Below are 16,872 nucleotides of genomic sequence, written 5' to 3' on the forward strand. Positions count from 1 at the left end.
CCACATTTGTTGCCGTCACTGACCGGTCCTTGGGAAAGGCATGACAGTTATGTACAGTGCCTCAAGAAAGTATCCGTACTTAGGGGCAGATAGTTTTGAAATCATACGTTCACCTCAGGTATGTTTTCGGATCACATCGTTGGTTTTTCAGTTTGTTTACCACATAGTTGTTCTGATACTTTTTTGAGGTACTGTACCTGCCCTGCTGGGAGAGGTAGCGCTCTCCCGTCACCAAGCGGGGCTATATGATCGATCAAGGTTTAGCCCCGGGAATTCATTTCTTCATTTCACTGACAATTATGATCACTATATTTTCGAGTATGTTTCTGTAATTCTAGGTGTTTTAGGGGCGGCTTCCCGTCCCTCTAACGCCTAGTGTGTAGCTGGGTTCTCTTTCTAGACCGGAGCTTAGACAAATAGGAGAGAGGCAGGACACAAAAACTCAAGGCAACAACTTTACGTGTGTACTGAATTCTACAGTGGAACGGGTAGATGTCACGAATACAGATACACTGGACAATTATAATTCTTAGGCCTAGATATGGGTTATTAGTATCGCGCAGGATACTACTCAGGTCAAGGCTGGGTAAGGTGAACAGCACTTAGGGCAGAGGTTTATAAACTATTATTGCAGGAAGTCCAAGTTACACGTTTGAGGAGTGGGTGGTACTATTTCACTGCTAGTAATTATTACTCTAACATTGAGGTCTGTGTAGGATTTTAATATGATGCGGCGTTACTGGATGGTAGCGTATTCACCGTAATAGACCCGTATTTCACTGCTTGGCCATGATCACGGTTTCACTGTTACTTTTATTCACTCCACCACTTTTATATTGTCACTGGTGTTTATCTCACTGACTTCCTTTATATGGTTAATTCACTGCTCTGCCTTCACGTCACTAAGTCACGGACACTGAGCTTTCACTGTCACTCCTTTTGGGTCTGGGTGTCGTAGCGGTCAGGTACAAGGGTGGCGGAGCTGACCAAGCCTCCCTGCTGACGAGGCTGGGTTCCGTGTTCAGGGGCCACGGGATCACGCGTAGGGGTGTCCTCTCTCGTCCGGGGCTGCGGGTGGCACTTTTGGGGCTTGGGGCGGGAGTACAGCTCTCGGGGCTGGGGCCAAATAACTGCCTGAACTTCTCGCTCAGGCACCCGACGGAGGACGACGATCTCCGGCGTCTAGGTGTAGGGAGTTCCCACCTGGGGGTCCTGGGGATGGTCTGGAGGTCCCGAGGGCTGTGGTCCCTGGTGTTCGGAGATGCCGTCAGGAGGGGGCTGCGGCGTTGGCCTATGTTGGGGTCCGTCAGGCGAGTCCTCTCCGGATCCGGCTGCAGGGCCTCTCCAGTACTCCTCCAGGCTGGGGGCTCCCTCTGGGTCATAGGTTGATGAACAGGAGTCAGCACCTGACGGAGGAGCAGCTACCAGCCGTCTCCTGCCGTAGGGCCTGGCTACTGGCCGTGGCCTTCTGGGGACGTGGCTGCAGGCTGTCACTAAGGCCCGGCTACTGGCCGTGGCCTTCTGGGGACGCGGCTGCAGGCCGTCGCTAAGGCCCGGCTACTGGCCGTGGCCTTCTGGGGACGCGGCTGCAGGCCGTCACTAAGGCCCGGCTACTGTCTGTGGCCTGGGGGAAGGAGCGGCTACAGGCCGACTCAGGGGCACCTTCAGAGTGGCTACAGGCCGTCTCCTGATTCCCTCTGGAGTGGCTACAGGCCTTGAGGGGCACCTTCAGAGCAGCTACAGGTCGTCTCTTGAGGGCACCTTCAGAGTGGCTACAGCCCATCTCCTGACAAAGGCAGGAGCTGCTACAGACCATCTCCTGTTTGCCTCCGGAGCTGCTGCAGGCTGTTTCCTGTAGGAGGGTTGAGCGGCTACAAGCCGTCTCGTTAGGGGCACCTTCAGAGCAGCTACAGGCCGTCTCCTGACGAAGGCGGGAGTGGCCAGAGGCCGTCTTCTGTTTTCCTCCAGAGCGGCTGCAGGCCTTCTCCTGTATGAGGGTTGAGCGGCTACTGGAGGTCTCAGGGGTGCTGACTGGAGCTGGAGTTACAGCTCTCACCCCAGAATTGGTTCGGGACAGCTCGCCTGGAAGGTAGACTTGTATTCCTGCTACGGTGGCGGCGGGCGAGCTCCGGGTCATAGGGCGCGCGGCCCGGTAGGACTTATGTCGTTGTAGCCCTGAGTCCCGGCGCGCTGTCGGTGCTCCTCGCTGGGCTCCTTCTGGGGGTGCTAGGTCGCCCTCTGTGACACTATACTGCATTTTAGTTTCTAATAACCCCTTCGAGTAATACAACCACCCTCTAACACCTCGTGTTTCGTTCATGTTTCCAATAACACCTTCTGATAACAGTCACACTATCGTTTCGCATCCCCTTCCCCTCTCAACAATTTCTTACAACCTCTTCTCTGTCGAAGATAACCATTTTTCCGCATCAAATCCAACCTTCAAGCTAAAGAAATTTTTCAGCTTTTCACTGCACCCACTGGCTAATAACCCTTCAAATACTCTAACTCCCCCTTCCCCCTCTTAGCCTCGACCATAAACAAGGCTGGAGCCGTTGGGTAAGGGAATGAGGATGTCAAGACTATCGAGTCGTGTAGAGTTACAAAAGCAAACCAAGCATTTTACAAGAAACGTACCTATATCATTATTATATAAAACTACACATTACTAAACTGGTTTGATACCTGAAATGCGTGGCTTTGACAGATACAATACTCCGGAATATTCCGGAGAATACCGTAGTATGCCCGACATCGAGGCGGACCAGGAGCAGTGGAGTTCGCCCTCAAGAATGCCGACACCCCCACTCGGACCCCACGGGGTAGCCGCCGCCAGCCACCACCACTCCGGGCAACAACGGCATACGTCAGCCCAGGCCGTGCGCCCTTGTGACACTCAACCACCACGCCGCCGCCACCGTAGGCGAAAGACACTACCTTCGTGTGGCGGAATTACCGAGTTAGCTAGGGGTGGAGTCAGAAACTATACTCCAGGCAGCGCCCCTCAGGTAGAGACGATCTATGGTCGCTCTGATAGTGCTAAGGTAGAGACGATCTATGGTCGCTCCCATAAAAACCTGGTAGAGACGATCTATGGTCGCTCCCATAAAACCCCGGTATAGACGATCAATGGTCGCTCCCATGGCCCTCCGGTAGAGACGATCTATGGTCGCTCCCATAAAACTCAGGTAGAGACGATCTATGGTCGCTCCCCTAAAGTTCAGGTAGAGACGATCAACAGTCGCTCCCTCAGCACTCTGGTAGAGACGATCTATGGTCGCTCCCATAAAAATCAGGTAGAGACGATCAATGGTCGCTCCCTTAAAGCTCAGGTAGAGACGATCAACGGTCGCTCCCTCAGCACTCCGGTAGAGACGATCAATGGTCGCTCCCCTAAAAACCAGGTAGAGACGATCAATGGTCGCTTCCTGTAAGCTCAGGTAGAGACGATCAATGGTCGCTTCCTGTAAGCTCAGGTAGAGACGATCAATGGTCGCTTCCTGTAAGCTCAGGTAGAGACGATCAACGGTCGCTCCCTCAGCACTCCGGTAGAGACGATCAATGGTCGCTCCCAGGGTATAGTGAGGAGAAAGACGTCTCCACGACCGGAGGTTGAACTCCAGGGGTCTCGCTCCGGAAATTCTTGGAGAGACCTCCCTGTTTCCCCCGGCCTCTGTTCCCTACGCGTGGCCCTTGAGAAGACCCACCTGTCGGGCCCCCGTGACAGCCGCTGCCGCAGTCCTCCCCTGACGGCGCCCCTGCTCGTGGGAGACCGCAGTCCGTCGCCCCTTCCGGCCCGCCCTAGGACACCCGGGCGAGACCTCACCACGCCCCCGCGATGCCGGGACCTGACCCAGAGGTTCCTAGACCTCTTCGGCCCCAGTCCTAAGGGCCTTACACCGGAGCCCAGTCCGGAAACCCCCGGACGTGAGAGGACGCCCTCGCGAGTCGCCCCGTGCCCTCTCGGCTCGCCCCACCCTGACGACGCCCTCAGTCCGACCGGATCACCAATGATGTGTCCGTGTTTCTCTCCATGAGGAAATACGAGTGATCCTGTAACAATCGTGAAGTAGGTTAAGTGTGACTCCTTTTCTCTTAGAATAAGTATGGTGCAGTAATTTCATGCAATCTCTATTGGGGTAAACCAGGACATAATACCCCGTTGAAGGACGAGAATGTGGGTTGAGACCTCAAGTGAAAATACGTGCGAGTGTCATCCCGAAGTTTTCTAAGGACATATCTCTAGAGCCCGAAGAAAGACTAAAATATTATTGGAGTGCTATTGGCTAAGCTCTGAGAATATAGTGGAATAGTATTTACGAGTGTTCCGACTTTGTTATGCGTTGGGAAGCGAGAGTCTACATAACATATCGGGGAGATGTGTAATGCATAAGTTGTGCCGACAGAAACCTATTGTCACCAAAACAACAAGGACGGCGAGTAAAACGATATTCCCCTGCTCCGCACACTATTCCTAAAATCTCTCTCCATTCCTCACTCCCGCTCTTAAAGTCAAAATAAGAACCAGAGTTAATTGTCAAAGAATTTTCGCCAACAGAAAACACCTAAACTCCCTTGCTAATATCGGGCATCTTTAAATATTACCATAACTTTCTCCTCGCCGTTTTAAGTCACTCTCCGCGTCTCCCCTACCTCCTCCTGGTGGATCACAAACCCCCCCCCTCTCCCCTCACGCGCTCCGCGCGCACGGGTATTTACTGCACTCCTAGTACTAAGATTTGTTGTATTGTCATTAGTATCTAGAAAGCTAGTATCCTGCGAGATACACAATATTTTAGATAAGGTTTTTGTATTGCTCTATATTGTGATGTAATGTCTACTGAAGTGTCCTGTGTCTGACTGAAGTAATACACGTGTATGGCGTTGCCGAAGGTTTTTATGTCCTACCTCTCTTCATTGCACTAGCTCCGGTCTCGAAAGAGGACCCCGCTCCGTGTTGAGTTGAATTGGTACGAGAAGTCGAGCCAAATTCTACTCAGGATTACACTGGTGGCCAGCGGTGGTTCTAGATCCGAGCGTAGAAGAGAGGTAAAAAGGAAATATTTGGAAAAATGGTAACTAAACCGCACGTCCAGTTACCCAAGTTTGACCCTGACCAGTATGACATACACACATATCTTGCAATAGTTAAACCCTTACTAGATATTGGCTTCGATAATGACCAACAAAAAATTGCAGTCACACTACCACTACTGGGTAAAGCCGCAGCGAATATTGCGCCAAAAATTGTCCCACAACTCACCTGGCAGAACTTTACCAAGTTCGCAGTCCAAGCCATCACCCCATCACTAGGGAAAGTGGTGGCTCTATCCAAATTGGATAGCTTTACTTATGACGGGGATTTAGATAATACCCTGTTGCAGGCAAGAAGCCTGATTACTGCTGCCTACCTGGAAACAGACGAAGAAACCCGGGATCAGCACACCTTCAATACTCTGCTCCGAGTACTCCCAAGTGTTGTGAAGGTGAAGCAACACTTTACTATCCACGATCCGACAGGAGACATGGATAGGGATATACAGCTGATACGGCGCCTCCTGACCGCCTGCCCTCCTCCACAACAAATTAATGTTGTCAAGAAATTCCCCACCCGGCCCCCGGCTCCCCCAGCCGCACCACGTCCGCCCCTGCCCCACACTAGCCCGACCCCGACGCCTAGCCCACCCAGGGCGCACCCCTCTTGTCGGCGCCCCGCCCCGCGAGAAAACCCAAACTTAATTCTGATCAACCCATGGGAATTCACAGCCTGCAACTCCCGTTGCCCCCTTCATGACATACGGGACCAGCTGAAAGCTGCTTGCCGCAAAAGCACAACCCCGGGTTCGCGTAAGGTCTCCGCCCTAGAAGGCGAAGCCCCAGGGGACGAGCTGGCGCCAGCGGACGATCCCCCACCAGGAGAATTAGAGCAGGAACAGGAGCATGAGAGCCCTAGCCAGCTGGATTTTTAGGCCCGCCCCCGCACCAACCCACGGTGGCGGGGGCCATCACCCCTAAGTATCGCCCCCCAGTATACCACAAAATGAAAATCAACGGCGTGAAGGCCAGACTACTAGTTGATACGGGAGCAGCCAGATCCTGTCTTTACAGCCATTATTTCTCCCGCTACAAATCACGGTTTGGCCCGCTCCGCCCCACTACCACCCACCTTATAGATGCGGGGGATGGCCCCCTGCCCATCCGTGGGGAGACTCGGGCCCTATGGATCGACACTCACCAGCCAGTATCTGCCCAGCACCCCTTCATCATTTTTGATTCCTCCTGCCGGGGCTATGACGGATATTTAGGGCTGGACCTACTTCAAAAACTCGGAGCCACTATCGACTGTCGCAACCGACAACTCCAGTTCCACCCCCCACCCCGCTCCGCTCCAGCCGTTTGTACCTGCACGCCGCAGCCACGGCCGGAGGACCCACACAAACCCCCCCCCCGCACTCTTTCTTTTCCCCTTCTTCGCCTCCCCCTTCCCCCGCACCACCCCACCCCACTCTTGCCCCCTCCTTCCCTGCCACCATTTCCGCCGCCGTTACCATCCCCTCACACCACGAGGCATGGGTGCCCCTGAACAGGCCCTCGGGCCCATCCGTTTTGTTCTCCCCCCTCCTCCCTGCCGGACCCCTCTCCGCCTGCCTCGTTTCCCCTACCTTTCTCCCCCCCCCACCGCGCTGCCATTCGCATCGCCAATCTCGCACCATCCGCTCTCACCCTTCCCAAAGGGCTTATCGTCGGAGAGATGGAAGAAGCCGAGCCCTGCGTCCCATCCCCCCCCCCAACGCCCCGCCCCCCTTCCCCCCATCCCTGACCATCTCTCTGACCAACAGTCAGACACCTTACGCCGCCTCCTCCTGGAGTTCCAGGATTTGTTTGCAGCAGGGCCCGCAGATATAGGACACACTACGTACCTGTCTCACGAGATCCATACGACAGGGCCTCCGATACGACAGCCTTCCCGACGTAAGAACCCCCGACAGAGAGAAGAGGAGGACCGCCAAGTGCGCGAAATGGAAGAGGCGGGTGTTATTTCCCCCTCCACCAGCCCGTGGTCCTCCCCCATCGTTCTAGTAAAAAAAAAAGACAGCACGATGCGGTTTTGCATCGATTACCGCCGCGTGAACGACGTCACAATTAAGGATGCTACTCCCCTTCCCCGCATTGACAATTCCCTAGACTCCCTATACGGGGCGTCTTGGCTTTCTACCCTCGACCTCCAGTCTGGATATTGGCAGGTCCCAGTCCACCCGGATCATCAAGGCAAGACGGCCCTCTCTACCAGTAATGGCCGACATTATGAGTTTAATGTCCTGCCATTCGGCCTCTGCAATGCCCCTGCCACGTTTTCCAGGCTGATGGAATCTGTTTTAAGCGGCCTCACTTGGGAGATATGTTTGGCCTACCTTGATGATGTCATTGTTTTTATCCAAACCTGGGCCGATCACTTGCAGCGCCTCCGCCGAGTTTTCACCCGAATTCGCCAGGCAGGCCTCAAGTTACATCCAGCCAAATGTGTCCTGGCTGCAAAAACCGTCGCGTTTCTAGGCCATACCATTTCCCAAGCAGGAATTTCCCCCGACCCCGACAAGCTGCGTGCCATAGCGGACATACCACCTCCGCAGGATGTCCACGGCATCCGTGCCTTTTAGGGGGTCGCATCCTACTACCGCCGCTTCGTGAAGGGGTTTGCACAGATTGCTAAACCTCTTCACGATCTGACGAGGAAAGGGGAACCTTTCCTCTGGACAGAGGACCGACGAACCGCTTTCCAGCAGCTGAAAGACAAGCTTATCTCGGCCCCCATCGTGGCCTCCCCTGACTATGTCCTCCCTTTTGCCTCTACACTGACGTCTCCCTTGACGCCATTGGCGCTGTTCTAGCCCAGGTACAGGCCGGTCGGGAACACATTATTGCTTGTGCCAGCCGCACACTGAACCCGGCCGAGAAAAATTATGCCGCCACCAAGCGAGAATGCCTCGGCATAATCTGGTCCCTCCAATATTTTAGAGCTTACCTTTCCGGGACCCAAGTCACTATAATAACCGACCACCAATCACTCCAGTGGCTGCGACAATCGGACTCCCAGAACGCTCAAACTGTCCGATGGCGTGACACCCTAGAGGAATTCCAATATGAGATCTCGTACAGACCCGGGAAGCTCCACACCAACGCAGATGCCCTCTCCTTCCTTCCCATCCGCGCGATCCAACCAGACCAGGACCTGCTAGAACTCTGGCACCACAAGGAACGCCCCCCCTGGATTCCAGCCTACCTGTTTCCCAAATTGTGCCGACAGGGCGACCACCTTTTAACCCCGTCTGGACACATCCTCTTGGCCCCCGATGCGGCACGTGACACCCTGCGCCAGTTACACGCCCACAACGGCATCCATTTGGGCACAAAAAAATTGCTACAGGTGTTTAATGACGTCTACTGGGCCCCGAACCCCTCCACCCTCGCCAAGGAAATTATTCAAGCTTGCCGCGCCTGCGCGCTCGGGAAAGACATTACCCGGACCGCCGGGCCTTCTGGCCTTATCACCGCCCACAAACCGTGGCAGCTCCTAGCAGTCGACGTGGTAGGACCTCTCCCTCCTAAATCGGGATATAAGTACGTGATCACTTTTGTCGACACGTACTCCAAGTTCGTAATAGCCTGCCCCGCTAAAGAACATCACGCTGTCGCTGTCGCCGATGCCTTACTCCGACACGTTTTTCCCTACTTTGGCATTCCCCAGGCCATCCATTCCGACAATGCCCCCGAATTCTCCGGGAAAGTCTGGGAAGAGCTGGCCAGGATTTTTGGATACGAAATCTCCCACTCCTCACCATATTGGCCTCAAGGGAACGCGGTGTGTGAACGCAGCCATCGTACCTTGGCAAATCAGCTACGTACCAGAATCGAGGCTACCAAAGACGATTGGCCAGCACACATCAAAATCGTCCAGTGGGGCATGAATTCGTGCCCCCGAGAGGACGGGGTTTCCCTCCACGAAAGGATCTTTGGCGAAACCCCCCTCCTACTACCTTTACGCCGTCACCTGCAGCTGCCCACCTCCGCCCCTGCAATGGACCCGCTACACTTGCTAAAAAGGCGGGTATACCACCTACAGCGGAACTTAGATCTTGGACCCGACACAGCCGCCAACCCCTACAAGCAGGGTGACACCGTAGTCATCGCCCAACTCCCCACTCCCCACAAACTTGCCCCCCGTTTCACGGGCCCCCACACCATCACCAAGATCCCCAACCCTTACCAGGTGGTCATGGACTACCACGGCACTCCCCGTACCCTCTGAAACCGACACGTGCGCCCCTTCCGCACGCCCATTCCCCCCGCCCCGACCCCACCCCCCCAACCCCCCACGGCTCCCGCTCCACCCTCTACAACCACATATGAGTGCTACATCTCCTCCTCCCCTTCCCCCTCTCCCCCCCCTACCACCTCCGCCTCTCCTGCCCCAGGCACCTCACCTGATGTCTCCCCCGCCACCCCCCCCTCCCCCTCGCCCCACCCATCCGTGGCTTGCCCCTCAGCCCTCACTCCCCCATCTCTGGCCCCTGCCGCCACCCCCTCCCCCCAGCCCATCACCACCCCTTCCGCTCACACCACCACCCCTTCACCACAACCCTCTTCCACCCCCCTTCCCCTGCCCACCACCCGGACGCCCACTCCACCAATACCATGTCCTACCACGCCCACGGCACGAAAGACAACACGCCCACACCTAATGCCCCCCTCCCCCCCCACCCCTACCCGCACCACCACCACCCCTTCACCACCACCCCCTTCTCCCCCCCTTCCCCTGCCCACCACCCGTACGCCCACTCCACCAATACCACGTTCTACCACGCCCGCGGCACGAAAGACAACACGCCCACACCCAATGCCCCCCTCCCCCCCACCCCTACCCTCACCACCACCACCACCCACTCGGGCCGCCTTTCACACCCACCCGCCCGATATTCCCACACCCCTACACCACCCACCTCCCCGCGACTTCACACTGTCCAGCTACATCGGGCCCAAATCCCTCCTACCTGTACTCCCCAGAGACTCAACGCCGCATTACTACCGCACAAAACCCGGCCTTCGCCCACTCTGTCCGGCATTCCACCTCCAACCACACTGACAACCACACCAAGCAACATGAGGATTAAGCGAGCTGTATGGGCCCCTTCCTTTGCCAAGAACCACCGGCTCCGCGGGGCCCCACCACCTGTTAAATATCCTCAAGCACACCACCACCCCCTCCACCCTCTTCCTCACCTATGACCAAGCACAAGAGGAAAATTCGTACACTGCCGCCTGGCAGCACACACTCCGACACCTCCAGCCCGTCTACACCACCTCCAACACTCTAGCGTTCCACCTCCAGCCACAGGGACGTGACTTTTTTCAAGAACACGGTGGTGAAATGCGTGGCTTTGACAGATACAATACTCCGGAATATTCCGGAGAATACCGTAGTATCCCCGACATCGAGGCGGACCAGGAGCAGTGGAGTTCGCCCTCAAGAATGCCGACACCCCCACTCGGACCCCATGGGGTAGCCGCCGCCAGCCACCACCACTCCGGGCAACAACGGCGTACGTCAGCCCGGGCCGTGCGCCCTTGTGACACTCAACCACCACGCCGCCGCCACCGTAGGCGAAAGACACTACCTTCGTGTGGCAGAATTACCGAGTTAGCTAGAGGTGGAGTCAGAAACTATACTCCAGGCAGCGCCCCTCAGGTAGAGACGATCTATGGTCGCTCTGATAGTGCTAAGGTAGAGACGATCTATGGTCGCTCCCATAAAAACCCGGTAGAGACAATCTATGGTCGCTCCCATAAAACCCCGGTAGAGACGATCAATGGTCGCTCCCGTGGCCCTCCGGTAGAGACGATCTATGGTCGCTCCCATAAAACTCAGGTAGAGACGATCTATGGTCACTCCCCTAAAGCTCAGGTAGAGACGATCAACGGTCGCTCCCTCAGCACTCCGGTAGAGACGATCTATGGTCGCTCCCATAAAAATCAGGTAGAGACGATCAATGGTCGCTCCCTTAAAGCTCAGGTAGAGACGATCAATGGTCGCTCCCTCAGCACTCCGGTAGAGACAATCAATGGTCACTCCCCTAAAAACCAGGTAGAGACGATCTATGGTCGCTCCCATAAAAATCAGGTAGAGACGATCAATGGTCGCTCCCTGAAAGCTCAGGTAGAGACGATCAACGGTCGCTCCCTCAGCACTCCGGTAGAGACGATCAATGGTCGCTCCCCTAAAAACCAGGTAGAGACGATCTATGGTCGCTCCCCTAAAGATCAGGTAGAGACGATCAATGGTCGCTCCCTTAAAGCTCAGGTAGAGATGATCAACGGTCGCTCCCTCAGCACTCCGGTAGAGACGATCAATGGTCGCTCCCCTAAAAATCAGGAAGAGATGATCAATGGTCGCTCCCCTAAAGCTCAGGTAGAGACGATCAATGGTCGCTCCCTCAGCACTCCGGTAGAGACGATCGATGGTCGCTCCCAGGGTATAGTGAGGAGAAAGACGTCTCCACGACCGGAGGTTGAACTCCAGGGGTCTCGCTCCGGAAATTCTCGGAGAGACCTCCCTGTTTCCCCCGGCCTCTGTTCCCTACGCGTGGTCCTTGAGAAGACCCACCTGTCGGGCCCCCGTGACAGCCGCTGCCGCAGTCCTCCCCTGACGGCGCCCCTGCTCGTGGGAGACCGCAGTCCGTCGCCCCTTCCGGCCCGCCCTAGGACACCCGGGCGAGACCTCACCACGCCCCCGCGACGCCGGGACCTGACCCAGAGGTTCCTAGACCTCTTCGGCCCCAGTCCTAAGGGCCTTACACCGGAGCCCAGTCCGGAAACCCCCGGACGTGAGAGGACGCCCTCGCGAGTCGCCCCGTGCCCTCTCGGCTCGCCCCACCCTGACGACGCCCTCAGTCCGACCGGATCACCAATGATGTGTCCATGTTTCTCTCCATGAGGAAATACGAGTGATCCTGTAACAATCGTGAAGTAGGTTAAGTGTGACTCCTTTTCTCTTAGAATAAGTATGGTGCAGTAATTTCATGTAATCTCTATTGGGGTAAACCAGGACATAATACCCCGTTGAAGGACGAGAATGTGGGTTGAGACCTCAAGTGAAAATACGTGCGAGTGTCATCCCGAAGTTTTCTAAGGACATATCTCTAGAGCCAGAAGAAAGACTAAAATATTATTGGAGTGCTATTGGCTAAGCTCTGAGAATATAATGGAATAGTATTTACGAGTGTTCCGACTTTGTTACGCGTTGGGAAGCGAGAGTCTACATAACATATCGGGGAGATGTGTAATGCATAAGTTGTACCGACAGAAACCTATTGTCACCAAAACAACGAGGACGGCGAGTAATAACGATATTCCCCTGCTCCGCACGCTATTCCTAAAAACTCTCTCCATTCCTCACTCCCGCTCTTAAAGTCAAAATAAGAACCAGAGTTAATTGTCAAAGAATCTTCGCCAACAGAAAACACCTAAACTCCCTTGCTAATATCGGGCATCCTTAAATATTACCATAACGTTCTCCTCGCCGTTTTAAGTCACTCTCCGCGTCTCCCCTACCTCCTCCTGGTGGATCACAAACCCCCCCCCCCTCTCCCCTCACGCGCTCCGCGCGCACGGGTAATTACTGCACTCCTAGTACTAAGATCTGTTGTATTGTCATTAGTATCTAGAAAGCTAGTATCCTGCGAGATACACAATATTTTAGATAAGGTTTTTGTATTGCTCTATATTGTGATGTAATGTCTACTGAAGTGTCCTGTGTCTGACTGAAGTAATACACGTGTATGGTGTTGCCGAAGGTTTTTATGTCCTACCTCTCTTCATTGCACTAGCTCCGGTCTCGAAAGAGGACCCCGCTCCGCGTTGAGTTGAATTGGTACGAGAAGTCGAGCCAAATTCTACTCAGCATTACAATACCTATCATTCAATAACCACCCCTTCACTACGACGAAATCTTTGAAATAACTGTACGAAACTTTTCGAACTCCAGGAATCAAAATATTACCTTCATCAACGTTTTTATGCTGGATATAAGCGTATGGCAGCATATTTACTATGATAGTGTTGGCTTTGAAAGGCTGTGGTGGTAGAGTAGTATTAATGATCTAGTTGTGATGATGTGCTGAGCTATGGTGACGGTGGTACTATAAATAGTAGTAGGTTGCCGGGGTAGTGATGGGATGGTGGCAGTTGAGGTTGATTATGGTGTGGTGGGTTGTGATGGTGGTGGTAATAGTGGTGTGGTGTGGCAGAGGTATGACAGGTTGTGGTGGTGGTGCTTGTGTGCAGCGTTGCTGGCGATACCACACCGGATGTGGAATTGCGAGTGAACGACCCAACAAGGGTGAATGCAGATCCCACTATCCCAACAATACGTTTTCTTTGACAAACATTAGCTAAAGCATATGATCAATATTAGTCTATATTATCAAAAAGAGGCTTAAATGGTTAGGGGATAATCAAGATTGTAATATAAATTCATCAAAATTAATCGAACACATTTTGTTTTGTGCTTGATGCTAAAATTGCAAGATTTACTGTGTCGAAATATTTACCACGGAGTATGTGGGCAAAACTGTCACGATACCTTGGCGATGCTCTTTGGCTACCACGTAGCAGACGAATAATATTTACCACGAAATGGAACCGCTGCATGTGTGGCTGGCTGTGGTGTGGTGTGGTGTGGTGTGATGGTATTAGATGTGATGGGTTATGGTGATGGATTGTTTTGGTACTGGTGGCAGTGGTGAGGTGGTGTGAGCTTTGGCAGAGATTTAATGATGGTGATGGTGATGGTGGGGTGTCTACTGTACCGCAGTTGTTGTGCTGCTTGTAATGGTGCAGTGAGTTGCACCGGTTGATGTGCTGGTAATGGTGTGGTGGGCTGTATTGGCACTGTTGTGATGGGCTGCTATGGTACTGGTGGACTGTTGTGGCATGGGTGTGGTGGGTTGTGGTAGGTTATGGTGGTGGTGGTGGTGGTGGTAGTGATGTGGCAGGCTCTGATGATGGTGTGGTAGGCTCTGGTGATGGTGTGGTAGACTCTGGTGGCGGTGGTGGAGGCGATGGTGGTGGTGGTGTGATAGGTTGTGGCGAGAGTAATGGTGGTAGTGATATGGTGGGTTGGGGAAGTAGTGAGGTGGTCACAGTTGTATGGTAGGCTGTGATGGTACAAAGGTGTGGTGGCGCAGGTAGCACTGGTGGAGTGATGGCCCCTAGCGGTAGAGGTATTTTTTTTTTTTTTTTTTTTTTTATGTGAGGAAGAAGGAACCAAAGGCAATGAGCCCGCAATACTGTTCCCTCCAAGAGAAAAACAAAATACAAGAGAGCCAAATTCAAGATCCATTCATTTCGAGATGCCTGGACACACTGCGTTTGAAAGACTGGAGATCATAGGAAGCAGGAAATACAGACAGAGGAAGACAGTTCCAGAGCTGACCTGTTGCATAAATGAAGGACTGGGAGTAACGGTTGACTCTTGCATTAGAGAGTTGGACAGAAAAGGAGTGAGAGTTTGCTGCTAGACGGGTGCTACGCGCCCGTCGTAGAAGTGGAGGAATGCATGCAGACAGTTCAGAGGAACAGTGACCATTGAAGTAGCGACAGAAAAGAGATAAAGATGCAACACTGCGGTGAAGAGACAGAGGTTGAAGGGAGTCAGTAAGAGGGGGAGAGTTAATGAGACGAAAAGCCTTTGACTCCACCCTATTGAGAAGAGCTGTATGCGGGGAGCCTCCCCACACATGAGAGTTGTACTCCACACAGGGGCGGATAAAACCCCTGTATAGAGTCAACAATTGTGCAGAGGTAAAGAAGGAACGGAGTCGGCTTAGCACACCCAATCGCTTGGAAGCAGATTTTACAAGAGATGTAATATGATCTTTCCAAGATAAGTCCCGAGTAAATGAAACCCCAAGCATGTTCAAGGATGATGCAGGATTAAGTTGAGCATTATTAAACATAAGTGGGTATACCCGTGGAAGATTTTGTCGGGTTGATAGGTGCAAAAACTGAGTCTTTGATGCATTAAAAACAACCAGATTATTTTTATCCCAGTCAGAGATACGAGCCAAGTCAGACATTAGGTGTGCCATAGCCTCATCCCTTGCCTGTTGAAGTAACTGCTGAGATGGACGTTGTGGGAATCGAATGGAAAGGTGAAGGGTGGAGTCATCAGCGTATGAGTGGATAGGGTTAGATGTACAGCTTAGAAGGTCATTGATGAATAAAAGGAAGAGAGTTGGTGATAGGACAGAGCCCTGAGGAACACCACTGTTAATAGATCTAGGAGAAGAACGATAGCCGTCTACAACAGCGGCTATAGAACGACCAGAAAGGAAGCTAGAGATGAAGGCACAGATAGAAGGATAGAAACCGTATGAGGGCAGTTTGGAAATTAAAGATTTATGCCAGGCTCGATCGAAAGCCTTTGAGATGTCACGTGCAATGGCAAAGCTTTCGCCAAAGTCCCGAAAGGAGGATGACCAGGAGTCTGAAAGGTAGGTGAGAAGATCGCCTGTGGAGCGTCCCTGACGGAACCCATACTGACGATCATTAAGAAGGTTGTGATAGGAAAGATGCTTTAAAATTTTTCTATTAAGAACTGACTCGAAAACTTTTGAGATACAGGATGTTAAAGCAATTGGACGATAGTTAGAGGGTTGGGAATGGTCACCCTTCTTTGGGACTGGCTGATTGAGAGCAAACTTCCAGCAAGAAGGAAAGGTACAAGTTGACAGACAAAGGCGAAAGAGTTTGCCTAGGCAGGGAGTAAGCACAGAAGCACAGTTCTTGAGAACAACAGGAGGGACTCCATCAGACCCATATGCCTTATTAGTACTGAGGCCAGCAATGGCAGAAAATACATCAGCTGAAGAAATTTTAATGTTAGCCATGAGGAAGTCAGAGGGGGGAAGTGAGGGAGGAACAGCACCGGAATCGTCTAAGGTGGAGTTGGAGGAGAAAGTCTGAGCTGTGGTGGTATAGTGGGCTGTGGCACATGGTGTATTTGGAGAGGTGTGGTGACGGTGGTGTGGTGGAAATGGCATGGATGTTGGCAATGATAGGTGTTAGTTATGGCAGTACTACGGGCGTGACGGCAGTGGTGAAGTATGGTGGTGGTATTGGTGTCTGTGGAGATAATGTTCTATACTAGAGTATCGGTAACTGTCACTGAGGATGCCCGTGTGTGTGTGTGTGTGTGTGTGTGTGTGTGTGTGTGTGTGTGTGTGTGTGTGTGTGTGTGTGTGTGTGTGTGTGTGTGTGTTCCCCTCTTTCAGACTGTATATTATAATGTTACCATACACAAACATAAAAATACATGCATGCATAAATATACTATAGATAGACAGATCCAGGCAATACATACATCCTTCCTAGATCTGAGGTGATGAAGGAAGAAGCCACAGACCCCGCAGTAGCAGCTGGTGAAGAGGTGTAAGTAAACGTTGCAGAGGCGACTCACTCCATCTGGTAATCTATAAACAATAAAGTATTTTTACAAACTATGTCTCACTGTGCATGACGTATCGTTCATTAAAATTAACCTACCCAAACCCTAACCTCACCCAAATTTAAGATCGATTACCCCAGCCTAACCCGACCGCAGCCTAAATTAGCCTAATCTAAATTAACCCATCCCAATTTATACTCACTTCACGAATTTACTAGGCGTTTCACGAAATGACTGATTTCATAGTCTGCCTGTAACAAATATGTGTGACCGAGTTTGAAGACAGGTGGAGTCGTGCCACGCCAAGTAGGTGGATAGATATAGTGGATAAGTGTGTGAGAAAGTGAGATATAAAGGTCGATGAGGTGGGC

The sequence above is a fragment of the Coenobita brevimanus genome, chromosome 65 (assembly GCF_032717465.1).
Source record: "Coenobita brevimanus isolate Jiangsu-jjx chromosome 65, ASM3271746v2, whole genome shotgun sequence".
Lineage (NCBI taxonomy): Eukaryota > Metazoa > Arthropoda > Malacostraca > Decapoda > Coenobitidae > Coenobita > Coenobita brevimanus.